The sequence below is a fragment of the Pogoniulus pusillus genome, chromosome 9 (genome assembly GCF_015220805.1).
Source record: "Pogoniulus pusillus isolate bPogPus1 chromosome 9, bPogPus1.pri, whole genome shotgun sequence".
NCBI lineage: Eukaryota > Metazoa > Chordata > Aves > Piciformes > Lybiidae > Pogoniulus > Pogoniulus pusillus.
Genome location: NC_087272.1, coordinates 18,510,341 through 18,524,072, shown reverse-complemented (window position 1 = coordinate 18,524,072; position 13,732 = coordinate 18,510,341). Strand labels below are relative to the sequence as shown.

General features: G+C 36.3%; 1 long non-coding RNA gene across 4 annotated transcripts; it reads right to left on the bottom strand.

The window, feature by feature from the left end:
• Positions 1-917: 917 nt before the first annotated feature.
• On the bottom strand, positions 918-12,932 carry LOC135178150 (uncharacterized). Of its 4 annotated transcripts, none has more exons than XR_010303389.1 (5): positions 12,886-12,932; positions 12,552-12,587; positions 12,290-12,372; positions 6,466-6,576; positions 918-1,068 (listed from the first exon to the last, which is right to left on the bottom strand). It is a non-coding gene; the product is annotated as an uncharacterized LOC135178150 (long non-coding RNA). The 4 variants fall into 4 exon arrangements; XR_010303386.1 differs by lacking the exon at positions 918-1,068 and adding an exon at positions 1,738-2,546; XR_010303387.1 differs by lacking the exon at positions 918-1,068 and adding an exon at positions 1,738-2,546 and having other exon boundaries at positions 6,466-6,573.
• Between the last annotated feature and the right edge of the window lie 800 nt (positions 12,933-13,732).

Genomic DNA, 13,732 nt, shown 5'->3' with positions numbered 1-13,732 from the left:
TGCCTAGAATTATTTGAAAGGCTCTGTATGCTTTTTTGGTGCCTGCAATAATGTAATGGGAAGGATCAAATACATTTCACTTATTCCTTACAAGTACTCTGTTCAGTAATGACAAGATCAAGTAGTCATTTATTTCTACATCGTGAAAACATTGCCTAAAACCACTTAACAAATGGGAAGGTGAGGGGGAAAAAAAAACCAAGACTACAACGTGAGAGATAAATAAGTAACCAGGGTTATATGAAGTGCATGCAGATGTTAATGATTATGCTGTATGTGCAGAATGGTTATAGTTCATTTGTTCTAAGTTTAATATGAACAGTTTCATTCATAATGCAAATATATTTAAAGAGACATAGATTTCTATTGATTTATAATGATTTACAGTTTTTTTCCAGTTACTTGTTGGAGATTATAGACATCTGCATATAAAGCACACAACATGCATGCAGGCACACACACATATGTAAGTGTAGATGCACATATGCATCCCATCATTATGGAAATTGAAAACGGTCTCTGTATAGTAAAGCTTAAAGGAGATACAGTGCTTCTCAGTTCAGGTTGCTATGCAGATGGGTTGTCTCAAATACACTAAGCAATTATTGCACCAGTGCAAATTCCAGGTATGGAGCTCTAGCAATGGACTACAAAGACTCTGTAAACTTAAGAGCAACATTTTTGCCTGCTGGCTTGTCCACAGTGTCTTGGAAAGGAAAAAAAAAAAACACATCCAAAACGCAACACTCTCCCCCTCCCAACCAAAACCATCCACTCCTAGAAGATGGAACCAATGGAAGTATCACGATTCAGTGTACAACATTCAAGATGGAATAGTATCCACACCCTGATTCTATACTCACGTCCTGCATACCTGTAAAAAAAAAGCCAAACGAAACAAAAAGCCAACTAAATGAAACAGAAAAAAAGAATCAGAACCAAACAAACGATGGAGTCAGACTTTCTGCTGTTGAAAGATGGTTTTACTCACTATATGACAATCATCTTAATTGCCCTTTGTAGTGTTGACTGATGGAATCAGTTTCATTTCCATACAGCACACATACTCTAAGAAGAAAAAAGTAAATGCACTTTAAAGAATGGAAAGAGATTATAGGGATTCCTTGATAATCTATTACCTGGGATAAGAAACAATCTCTTTTCAACAGAACTCCTAAATTCCAGGAGTTGTAGCTTCCTTATGCAGATTCATGGGTTGCATCAAGTTGGATGGGACCCTCAAAGGTCATTTTGTGCCATCTCCCCACAGTGAGCAGTGACATCTTCAAGTAGATCAGGCTGCCTGGGGCTATGTCAAGTTTGATCTTGAATGTTTGCAAAGACAGGGCTTTGACCATATCCCTCCGCAACCTCTTCCAGTATTTCACCAACCTCATTGTAATCGAATTCCTCCTTATGTCCAACCTAAGTCTACCCTGCCAGAGTTTAATACCACTGGCCCTTGTCCTATTACTACAAGCCCTTCTAAACAGTCCTTCCCCGACCTTTCTGTCGGTCTCCTTCAGATATTGAAATGTGGCTATAAGGTCTTCCCAGAGCCTTTTCTTCATCAGAGTGAACAGCACAAATTCTTTCAGCCTGTCTTCATAGGAGAGGTATTCCAACCCTCTGATCATCTTTTCATAAATCATGATATGTAAATATATATCTTTTCTGTGTCTTCTAACTTCGAAAGTAGTCAGCAAGAACAAACAAGTAAATAAAGAAATAAACCCTCTCTAGTTACAAATTACTATTTCATTCATTAAACATAATATTTCATGCACAGAACCAGGCAGAGGCATATGTGTTTTTTCACTCTTAGAAGTCAAAGATACTGTTTTCACTGAGTTTTGGTTTTCTGGTCTGAGTTTTTTTCATGGCATGAGCCATGAAACCAAGCACATGAAAGTAGATTTATGTGGTCCTGAAGTGGGCATTTTGAAAACAGAAAGAAATATGCAGATTTTTTTTTTTTCTGAATTAAATCTCTGAGTATTGTCTGATTGCATTTGAATCATCACAATTTCATAGACACCTCTAAGCAATGTTTTATAATTTTCTACATGTAAAAAGACACATTTACATATTAAGCATTAGTAACATGAAAAATGCACATGCATTAAATTAAAAACCTGCTAATACTTATCTCTACGCAACAGAAAGTTCAACAGAAAAAAAAAAAAAAGAAATCAAAGCAGAATGAGTTGAAATTTCAGGCAGCAACATTTTTTTCCACATATCAATTATAGTTATCTGCAAAGGTCTACTTTTCCAAGCAAATGACAAGGCCACCTTCATTGCATGTAATAGAAAACTGACCATAGCTATATCATAGTCATCCTATTTCAGATAATACACTTACAGCCAAACAAGAGCTCGTATTTTCATTACATCAGAAGCTGCCTCTTGACAGCAGTCAATAGGAGCTGGTTAAAATAATTGGCTTAATAATACTGAAGGAAAAGTCACTCAAGCAGAACCACAGATAAAAAGCAGAATAATTTCGTCTTTAGGAAATTAGGATATCAAATCGGCGGCAGGAGCTGTAGAGAAATTAGGAAACAGTGAGGAACAAAGCATGTGTATTCCAGAGATTTAATGGAAATGACAATGAATGAGAAGGTTTAGCATAGGTGTTTAATAAGGTAGGTATTACTTTTTTACATTCCCATTGATTCATCTCGGATATATGTCTTGGGATAGTTTTTATTCCTTGAGAAAAGCAAAATGTTTGCATTTCAACAAGTGCAAAGCATGCAGACCTTCAAGAAAACAAAGGAAGAAAGGAAAAGAACATTGCCTTATTGTCACTTTATCAGCCAGCTTCTCTCCATAGGAACCATTTTGTCATGTGTGGTAAAAATGCTTATGAAAGTGTCAGCTCATTGAACTCATATTTGCTGCTTAGCACATTAGGAATGTTCTTTTTCCTTTAGCATCTGAATATATGAAGGAAATGCTCAGCTGGCTTTACTCTAGTTTCTTTCAGTACACCAAGATAAAAGCTTGTTTTGTTGGGTTTTCTCTCAAGGATGACTGGGTAGTGAGTGAAGTAATTTTAATTTCTCCCTAATAGCTCAGTTATTAAAATTCTAAGATTCTCCAGTGGATCTCCAAAAGGACTTATTTTCTTTCCTCAAGAAGAAAAAGAACAGTTTTGCAAAGGAGTTGTATGGTAGAAAAAGAGAAGTCCAGCTATAAGGAGTGTCTCACTAGCAGCAACTGGAATTAACTTTCCCTTGTTCCTCAGCTGCCATCTTCAGAACCCAGCAGCTCTAGTCTCACAGTTTAGCCTGTATTACATAAATACAGATACAAATACTCCTGGACCATGAAGTCTCGTCAGGTCTCACAGACTTACATGTAATCAGATTACTCAGATGTTCACAAACCTGACCTTCTCTTACTGCTCCCTCAGACCCCATCCTCCATAACCAGAGACCAAATGCAAAATAGCATAACCTAGATAAAAGAAATCAAGTGGAAACCTTAATTAATGGGAGTTATGATGATTAATCAGAATAGATTCTATATTGTACAGAAGCCTAAAGTCACAAATCTTTAGCCCAGTAAGTGAAACACTGTCTAACAATCAACTAGATCTAAATCAGAAGAAAAAAAATCTGTTATTTTTATACTTTAAAGCCTAAATCTAATGTTAAATTCAAGCCCTTGGATTCATAAATTGCATGTATCATTAGTCACAGATAAGTATCATCAAATGAAGAAGTGTTCTTTTCTTGTCAGTTTATAATATAAAATGCCAGCACACATGGATGATTTTTATGAACTTGCACATATCTTAAATTTTCTGGAAGATTTATGCCATCAATAATAGAGTATTTTCCAAACTGTATATAAATCATTCCAAAGATATAGTAATCTGTTACTGATTGGCAAGAACTGTTGAGGTTTTTTCCTAGCACTAATATAAACCCCCAAGTTATGAGATAATTCTTTAGATACGTAGTAGTGGCAAAGTACAGGCTCAGTGATTAAACCACTGTTAATCATTGTTTGATGAGAATCACTGTTGAAAACACAGTTTAGGGTTGACTCCTAAATCTCTTCATCCATATTGTTGCAGAGCTTTATCACTACTTCCAGTGTTTTAACAAATAAGAGTTTTTTTCACAATGTTTTAACATTTGTAGGCTGCTGAGGTAACAGAAGCTAACTCCTGCCCTCCCCAGCCAGCAAGACATTTACAAAAGATCGCCACCGTGTAGGAATAAATAACAGAATGGTTGCTGTTATCTAGCAGTCTGTACCATCAGCAAAGATTATGCCTTCTGAATAAAAATTACTATTTCTGAGAACAAAATAACAGGAATTGCAGAGAGAGGACCAAAGGAATTGGGAACAATGAAAAAGTAAATGTAGAGCATAGATTAAACAGAAAAGAAGATCAAGACTACTACAATAGCCTACTCTCTCTATTTCTTTGACAGGATTTTCTGTATTTTCTGCCCTGGAATTCTAAAAAGCCAATCTTTACTTAGTAAATGAAAAGATCACAGAAGGTTTTCAGGAAGATCTGATATATCAATTTACTTATTTGCAGAAAGTCTGTGAACTTAGACAGGAAATTCCTCAGGCTAGGGGAGTATCCCTTGTGGAAGAGGTATTTAGCACCCTCTACATGATAAATTCCAACAGTTGTTCTTCTATGGATGCAGTACTGAAAAAGCAGAGCTAATATTGAATGCTTTACCTTGACACATTAAACAGCAATAAGAAACCAGTAACAGGTTAATAAACATAGCATAGAAATACCATATTTTCCCCACAGATTACATAACCTTTATTTTAAAAAGCATTATTTAGGCTGAAAAGTTTAAATGTTAAGACACAAAGATTTACACTTCCATGGACAATTGCAATTCCTTTGTTATAGTGTTTATGGAATGTGACCTATCTTTTAACTTCAGGATCACAAGTATTCACTACAGCATGATATCATCTTGCTCTAAGCTAAAGATGCATGAGAAAATTACAAACATTTCTGGACATCTGATGATGTTTTCCAGTTTTCCTTTGGCTATATATTTTGATAGTTAGCAGCAAAGTATCTACATTAATTTACACTCAAGCTACTATAGGCATTTTTGCTGTATTTGGTTTCAATGTGTAGTAAGCTATCACAAGCCTAATATCTTCTGATGCCTTTCTTAATGCTTCCATAATTGTGCCTCCCTTCACACACCACGCAATAGTTACTAAATTTATATGAACACTGACTAACTTTAAACATCATGCAATATAGAACCACCACATGTAAGGCACAATTAGTCAGTATTCTACTTGCTTTCCCTAAAAATATTTCTTCCATGTAAACCACATGGTTTTAATGAAAATTAAAGATCTCAAACAGCCATAATAACTTCTGCCTATACAGAAATTTCCTATGAACTGCTTCTCCAGCCATTACATATTGCTTCCTATGAAGATGTAAATACTTTTTTTTTTTTTTAAATTTAGTGCTCACCAGGTAGGAATTCAAGGCAATAAATGAGTTGTGTTACTAAACTGGTTTGATATATCAGTTGTTGTCAGGCTCTTCCTCTAACACCAACAGGATACAGGGCAAGATTTAGCTCTCTTCTCTGGGTATTAAATGTGTGATCATTAAAAGTTGAAGAGAATTGTTGCTTGCAAACTAATGCTATTATGTCAGTGTGATTTTAATGTATTAAATTTTTCTTCCTTTGCATAAAGAAACTGCAGGGAAATGATGTGCACTAATTGACAGCTTGCCAGCGGGAGTATGGTTGAGAGCATTTACTAGGAAACACAAAGGTAACATGTCTTTTCCTGCAAACTGCAGTGGAAGGCTATCAAATTCTAGTATGTCCTGTGCATAGCAAACTTCTGTCTCTGTTATGTTGTTCTGACTGACGTGAGGACTATAAACTATTCTTAGCCATGTACTTTTACCTTTTCTATTTGCATGCATTTTGAAAGCATTTTGAACATTTATTATGCCCATAACCTAAGCTCCCAGAGTTGTTCATCACCTGATGGGAATAAAGAGCCTATGCAAAAGCAGCAGAAGGAGCTTCTCTGTAAAAATGTAGACTTTCAGCTGTAACATCAAATTGAGTTAGCTGTTTGCTTTATTTTCTCTTTTTCCATAGCTTAGAGACTTTATGGTTTAGTCACTTTTGATTTTCTTCCCATTTACCATTTATATTTCCCCCCACAGGCATTATATCATTTTGATGGCAGAATTTTTAAATGTCACATAGAAGCTTCCTCCCCAGAAATGATTTTCTAAAATATATCATTCCAATTAAGGCCAGAAGTCTTTAAACCAGACATGCCTTGTAATTGTTTTGATTTTTGAGTGCCAGTTTACATCCGATTTTTCTGAGGCAGACAGTGCTGTGACTCTGGTAAATACAGTGGAGACTATGGCAGAATGGAACTTACAGAAATCTGAGACAACCATCTGTCACTCACCTTTATTGCAATTGGCCTTTATCCAGAACCCATTAAAGACAGCTTGGTTAACTTCAGTCAGTCTGTTAGATTAAGATCAAGGTTTCATCAGGGCATTCACCTGTTTCCCTGCTGACAAAAAATAAAACCTGATTTAAACTCTACACCATGGGAAACAGGCTATAGATATTGATATGTTTCTCCATGGGAGGCTCAGAAGAGGCATGTAGAATGAGAATAAATGAAAGTAGTAAACATTAACACCATTGTTCTGAAGCACTCCAAATTATTTCCTTCCTCTCCCCCCACCCCCTCCACCCCCGGGTCCCTGAAGCTTTGAATGGGAAGGAGAAGGAGTGAAAAACTGCTTTACACCACCACCTCCGGCCCTGCAGGCTTGAAGGCAGAAGAGCAGAAGGCACCTGTGTGGTTGGCTGGGTTTTTGCTCCCAGTATAAAATGGCAAATGGACACTTTGTCTAGAAAAGCATAAATAGAGCAAGGGAGAAGGCACAAGGTAGTTCCCATCCTGAAAGAGTTCCCGCCTTGGCAGAGCTCCCAACAGGACAGGTTCCTGCCATGACAGAATTCCCATTTTGGACCGTCCCTGCTTTTGGATGGCACCCACCTTTTGCACAGCTCAGTTTTACACTGTGCCTGCTTTGGGGCAGTTCTTCCAGCTTTTGTGCCATTCTGTGCAAGCTTGGGAGCAGTTTGAGAGAGCTGCCAGTGGCACCTGGACCCAGCTACTCTTGGACCATATCAGCAGCCAACTTCCTGGCTGCCATTAAGCACTGGGGAGACCCCAGCAGTTTGGCTCTCCCCTGCCACTGCGGAGGGAGCACTGCTTCCACAGATCCCTGTCTTGTGGCAGCCGTGTTTTGAGACATTTCCAAGTTTGGCGGCTTTGCCACCCACCTTGGGCTTCTGCCACATGGACCCAGACTATTGGATATTGCTTGCAGTGTCAGAAGGCAGTAGAACAGCAGAAAAATCCAGCAAGGGATCATCACAGAATACCTGCCTCACCTCTGTGAGTAAAGCCTGCTGTCCCTTCATTCTCTGCTCAGCATGATTTAGCCTTTTCCATTTCCTGACTTCCTACATCTCTGAATGTGTTCATAACATCCTTTGAGGAATTCCCAATCAAATTAGAATCTGTAAACAAACCTAAACTAGATTTGTATATAGTTTGGGGGTTGGATTTTCAGGAAAATAAAAATAATTCTATTTTTATAATTTCTGACTTGGCCACATTAATTCCCTGCCTCCATGACAACCATAGAAAAAAGGATTAAACAACTGTCAAATGCATCAAAAACTGAAGCTTTGCCTTTATATAGCCAACAAGCTGAATTATACTTACCAAGGTGTATTCCAAAACAAACTGTCTTTCAGCCAACTTCTTTCGAAGAAGTCTTGAGTTTTTAATGTGAGATGAATTTTTATTTCCATTAGGATTTGTCTAGGTTGCTGTTCTGCTTTTTAATTTGTTTTCCAACATAAAAATCTGTAATGTTCCCAGTATTTTATGTAGAATCTTTTTTCCAGTTTGAGAATTAAATATACAAATTGTCACGTAAATCTCTTCCTTATTTTCTGAAGTAAATTCCCTGTTGTATTTTCCTTCTTTGAGGCAGAACAGTGAAAATAATAGAGGATGAATCAGCAGAGGAGAAGTACAATGGAGCAATCATCTCAAGTAGTGTTCTCACCCACATATCTAACATAGAAATCAAAAGCGTAACGTGTTCCCTTTCCCAATTTAGTGTGTCTCTTACACTTGAGAAAGGTGAAGGAGAGTTGCCATGGTGGGGATGTGTATTACTTCCTCTTTTCCATCCCATCAAATGTAAAGACAGCTGACTGGCCTAATTTTATATCTTTCCCAATATTTTCCTTACATAAAGAAAACAAAAAATGTATGTGCTGTTATAATACTTAGCCTGGCACAAATATACCCTCAAAATTCCAGTCAGCCTCTAAAACTATTGGGTTCCACCACCATTTGTGCACCAGCAATAAGTCCTTCAAGAACATCACAATCAAGTCAGGAGTGTTTAACTATTGCCCAAATTGGTATAATTACAGTAGGACCTAAGAACAAAATGTCAGCTATGTAATCTTACTCTTCATTCAATGACAGTTTGACCTGGACACAAGTGTACAATCAAGTGCTGAGCACTCTAACTGAAGAAAAAAGGTGTGGTTTGGGTAGGCAATGATCAGATGAGAGGAAGAACAATTAGTAATAAAGATGCACGCTGCTAGAAAATTCCAGGGTGGGGAGAAGGAAAGAAAAAAAAGTTTTATTTAGTCTTGGAAAAAAAAAATCAAATCAGCAACAACAAAAAAACCACCCACAAACCACACAGAACCCAAACACCTTCATAATTTTCAAATATTAACAAAATCTATGTCAAAGCACATTCCTCTCTTTTTCTTCTAATCCCCAATGAGGAAGAGTGAAATGCAGGGTGCCAGAAAGACTGTGGAATCATAAAGGAGACAGGGAGATGCCATTTTAGAGGTGCAAGGATAAAATATCAAAGAAGCTTAAGCATTGTAGAACACCATTATGTCTGTCAGGAATCTGTCATTCCATCTGTCCGTCCATCTGCCTGACTAGTGGAATACTAGAGATTAAACAAAGCACCTTTCTTTCCATTTTAACTCTCTTTTATATGAACAACCATTTTCATTCCCTGATACCCCTGCCTACAAAAGAAAAACCTTTGGAAGCTGCTGGCTAAAAGTCAGTATGACAATCAGAACAGAATGGCAATTAACAGAGCTACATCAGAGCAAAACCAGAGTAAGATGGGCAATACATTTTGAATCTTGACTTTTCTAACCATAACATAGCACACTTTTACCTAAGACTTCCTTTAAGATCAGATGATAAGAGACAATGAGCTTAAGAAAAATACTCCATATACTTGGCCTTTACATATGCAACTGCAATTGAAGAAAATCCAAGCTTTACAAAGCCTAACACTAAGATTTAAGAAATCTTACTTTGATTTCCTATTCCAAAGTTGTAACTGCTCACAAAAAACATTCTGAATATTTCCACACAATGGTCATATGCTTAGTTAAATCAAAGTGACATACCTTCACTGATTTTGACATATATACTTTGATGTGTGTCAGATGGAAATTTAGCCCTTCCAATTTTACACATTTTTGTTTTAAGTACTTGCATGGATGATAAAATTTCAAAGTTAAATAAGCCAGAAAATAATAATCCTTTTTTTTCTTTTCCATTTCAGATTCCTATTTTAAATCTTGTTGTCTGTTATCTTTCCTTACAGTATGCCCTCCTTTATATTCACAAAAGACTTACATTCAAGTAGAACACACATAATTACAATTCAACACAGTAAACAAAAAAAAAAAGGAGTTTTAACATGTGAAAAAATGCCACAGGATAAGAAGTATGAGTATCCATAACCTAGTTTTGTTGCACAATAGAACATTGCTTGAAGCATAATGAATATTCATGTGGCTTTATTTTGATTAGTTCCAACTTAAGGACATGAGGGAGATGGAAAGGAAGATCTCTTACGCACACTGGGCTTACTGTTTTGCAGACCAAAGATGAGATAACTAATAGAAATATAGATGAACCAACCTAAAATGCCATATTCAAATCTTGTGGATGACACAGGGCAAATGTCTGATCAAATATAGAATACTATGATTTAGATGTCTATGTCTTGTTAGTCATCTGGTTTCCTTCATAATTAGTAGAGGCACACCTAGAGTACAACTCACCTAACAAAGGTGTCCATAAATGTCAGAAGAGCCTGGTTGATTCTATGATTCTATGATAAGAGCTACACTCTGAAAATGTCTATTCCTCTTTATTGACTGTAAAAATAGCTTATGCTGATAATTTGACAAGATCTACACAGTACTTATCTATTGGATGAGATTAATTCCATCATTAATCTCCTATTCCCTCATTTAGGTGTTTAAAAATAGTAAGGACATCGCACGAGACCTGCAAATTATACAAGCTGTGTGTTTGTAGTACGAACTTATCACAGTGAGAAAGTCATGAAGATCACTTCTACAAAGCATACACTGTCTGGATGAATGCAGACTTTGAACAAAACCTGCTGGCTTTGCAACTCACTCTGAATTAGCAAGACCATGCTAAAATATGATTCATGACAAACCAAAAAAAACAAACCAAACAACAACAAAGAAGCATGAACAAACAAAAAAGCAATGCTTATTTTAAAAGTTACTTTCAGATTAATTTGAACATGAAAAAAAATGTGCAGAAGCTGTGATGATACAAGGCTAGAGAAAATTCTTGGCTGGCTGATATCACACCATATCGCATTACAGATGGGCCAAAACTTTGTCACTAGTCTGTGATGAAGTTTTCTTTACAATACAATTTAGGCTGGCTTTTTTTGGAACAGAGTTTCTATCAGGAGCGTTATGTACTCACACTATTAGTTTTTATACTTTATATCCTGTCAGCAAGGAAATGCTCTTGAAATTAATTTCATATTTGTAAGGAAGGCCTGCATTTTATTTCATTTCATTTATTTTCACATTAAACTGTTTAATTATACAATTAGAAAATAAATTAATATTTTACCATCCCTTTATGAGCTCTGAATTGATGATTAAACTCAAATATATACGATATAGTGACACTGTGTCAGCAAAGATTTTGCAACTGGAACTCCTTATGGTCCAAGTACAGTTGGCTTGTAAGAGATTACTAAGCAGCAAATCTGTATATTCAATTGATATGTTGCAATTAGTGACATATATTGCCAAAAATTATGTTGTACCTGCTAAGAGCAGCAAAACAAGACAGACATATAGTTTTTTCTTTTTAGGAAGGAAATGAAGAACCATGGAAAACAAGGACAAAGCAAAATGTTAGAAATAACCCCAAATAATAGATGACAGTTTCCCTGCTGGTTTTCAATGAATAGTAAATGTCCATTTATATTTAAAGTCTTCATTTCAAATAATCTATAAAGAAAAATTGGCAGGTGAAAAATAAAAAAAAGCAAAACCAAGCCAAAGTGAAACAGGAGAAAGAAATTGACAGGAGGGATTAAATGGAGTAATTCTTCAGGGAATTAAATACTGATTTAAGAATCCAATAATACAGATATAAATAATAATTGTTCAGAGTTCCAGGATTATAAATCATACAAACATAATATGACTTCTCTAAATATATAAGATAAATATCGTGGTTTAGTTATATCTTTGTCACTAATCATGCTCACTGTAATGGCAGTGGCAGTGCTGTTAGCAGAATTATTTAACAGAATTTGTTCCTTTGTGAAATGATAGCAAACCAAATACGTTTCAAAAGCTATTTTGAGGCTTCCTGCATGTTAAACACAAATATATTCTGTCTAAACAGCTAATTACAGACCCTGAAGATAGTAACTTTCATTAGATATCGATAGAAGATTAAATTGCAAGGCTGCAGGATTCAGTAATCTGCATTCTCAATGCAGCAGCAGCAACATGAAGTTCTGGCTAGCTGCAAATACTTAGACAAGCTTATCTTTTTAAGAAGTTCTGTTATTTCCTGTATGATGTTCACCCCCGAGTGTCTGGTTCCTATGGGTATTCTTACAACTTAAAAATAAGTTTTATGCAACGCTGCTCAGTGACATATGCAAAGAGCTAAGGATTCTCTATGCTAGGCACAGCATGGAACATGAAGCTCAGGACCAAAGGGTAAAAATAGATCTCTGACTTTCAACTTATTGGGCAAGAATCCACAGCAACTCAGAATCTCTAAAATCTGTGCCCACAGGCTTCTTGTCATCATTTTCCATTATCATGAGACCTACCGAGGGAGCGGTGGGATGGTTCGCCAGAGCCATGTTCTCCCACAGGTGTAGGTTGTTCCCATCCTCCAAATACTGTTGCAATACTGAAAAGGGACAACAGCAAAGAATTTGTTCCTTCCTTACATATACTCAAATGCCAAAGAACTTCTTTTCAAAACCTGTGTGATATGAAAGCGCTACAGGTATCTCAGTTACTGATAATAATGTTATGGATCTTTTCCACCCTTACAGTTTGGGATTCTGACTACACAAGTGTACAAACCTGAAATAAATCAGCAGAGCAGCAGTTTCCCCATATCTGTTGCAAGAGAAAATAGACTGTCAAAATCTGTAAGACAAAGAAACACACACCTGGCTAACAAACCAATCCAACCAACATCTGTCAAGAAACAGGGCACAAAAACCAAAGAGAGGTACACATCCCCCAGCAGGATAGCAAATTATCTGCTATAAGGGTAACCATCACACTCTCAAAGGTATCAAATCAACACCAGTGTGGAGGGAACTCTTCCACTGTGACAAAAACAGCTTCCTATGATATAGTACCAACTAACTACTAGACATCCATATTAACTTTGACTCCAACTCATACCTACCATTACTTTGTTGCCTTGCAACCTTTATCCTTCCTTCCATTCCAGACCTGGAAAAATGAGGAAAAAATATACTTGTTAATTAATCAGTCAAATAAGTCATCAATCTAATAAAGGAAAGTTAACTGACATAATGAAATAACCTCTGACATTCATCATCTAAGCACAAAATTCCTGTTGCTGTTTTTTTCACAGGTTGCTAAAATAACTTAGATCAAAACTAAAATAACTTTTCCAGATAATAAGTTTAGTTTGTTCTGATATTAACTTTTTTTTTGTTTTTGTATTACAGTAAATTGAAAATAATTCTGTTTAGCAGAATTATATGGAGAGAGATTTTAATGACAGTTTTCTCTGTTTAAAGCTTTTTTCAGTTCTACAAATAAAATCCATGAAACACTAAAACTAGATTTGAAACATACATTATAGTAATTCTATATTACATTTATCTAATGCAGATAAAAGAAATTTGGACAAGATGATTTTGTTATGAGAGGTACTATGAGCCATAAAGCAATGTTACAGTAAACTAGGTGTGAGAGGAAGAGGAGTTGTCTTAACATGATGAAAGTGATGATTCAAGGAGAAGTAGGTGTGATGGTTTGGGTGTTACCTCCCCACACACACACACTTCAGAAGATCACCCAGAGTAGACTCAACTGCTGGAAATTAAAGAATGAAGCTATATTTACAGCTTAGCACAACATACAAGCAGGTATTTACAATATATACAGAAACATACAAGTTAAAAAAAAAGTAATAGAGAAACACAACACTTCTCCCAGAAACCAGAGATCCCAGGAGGGGCTCTCATCCACCCTTCCATCTCCTTTCCACCCCTCTACCTTAC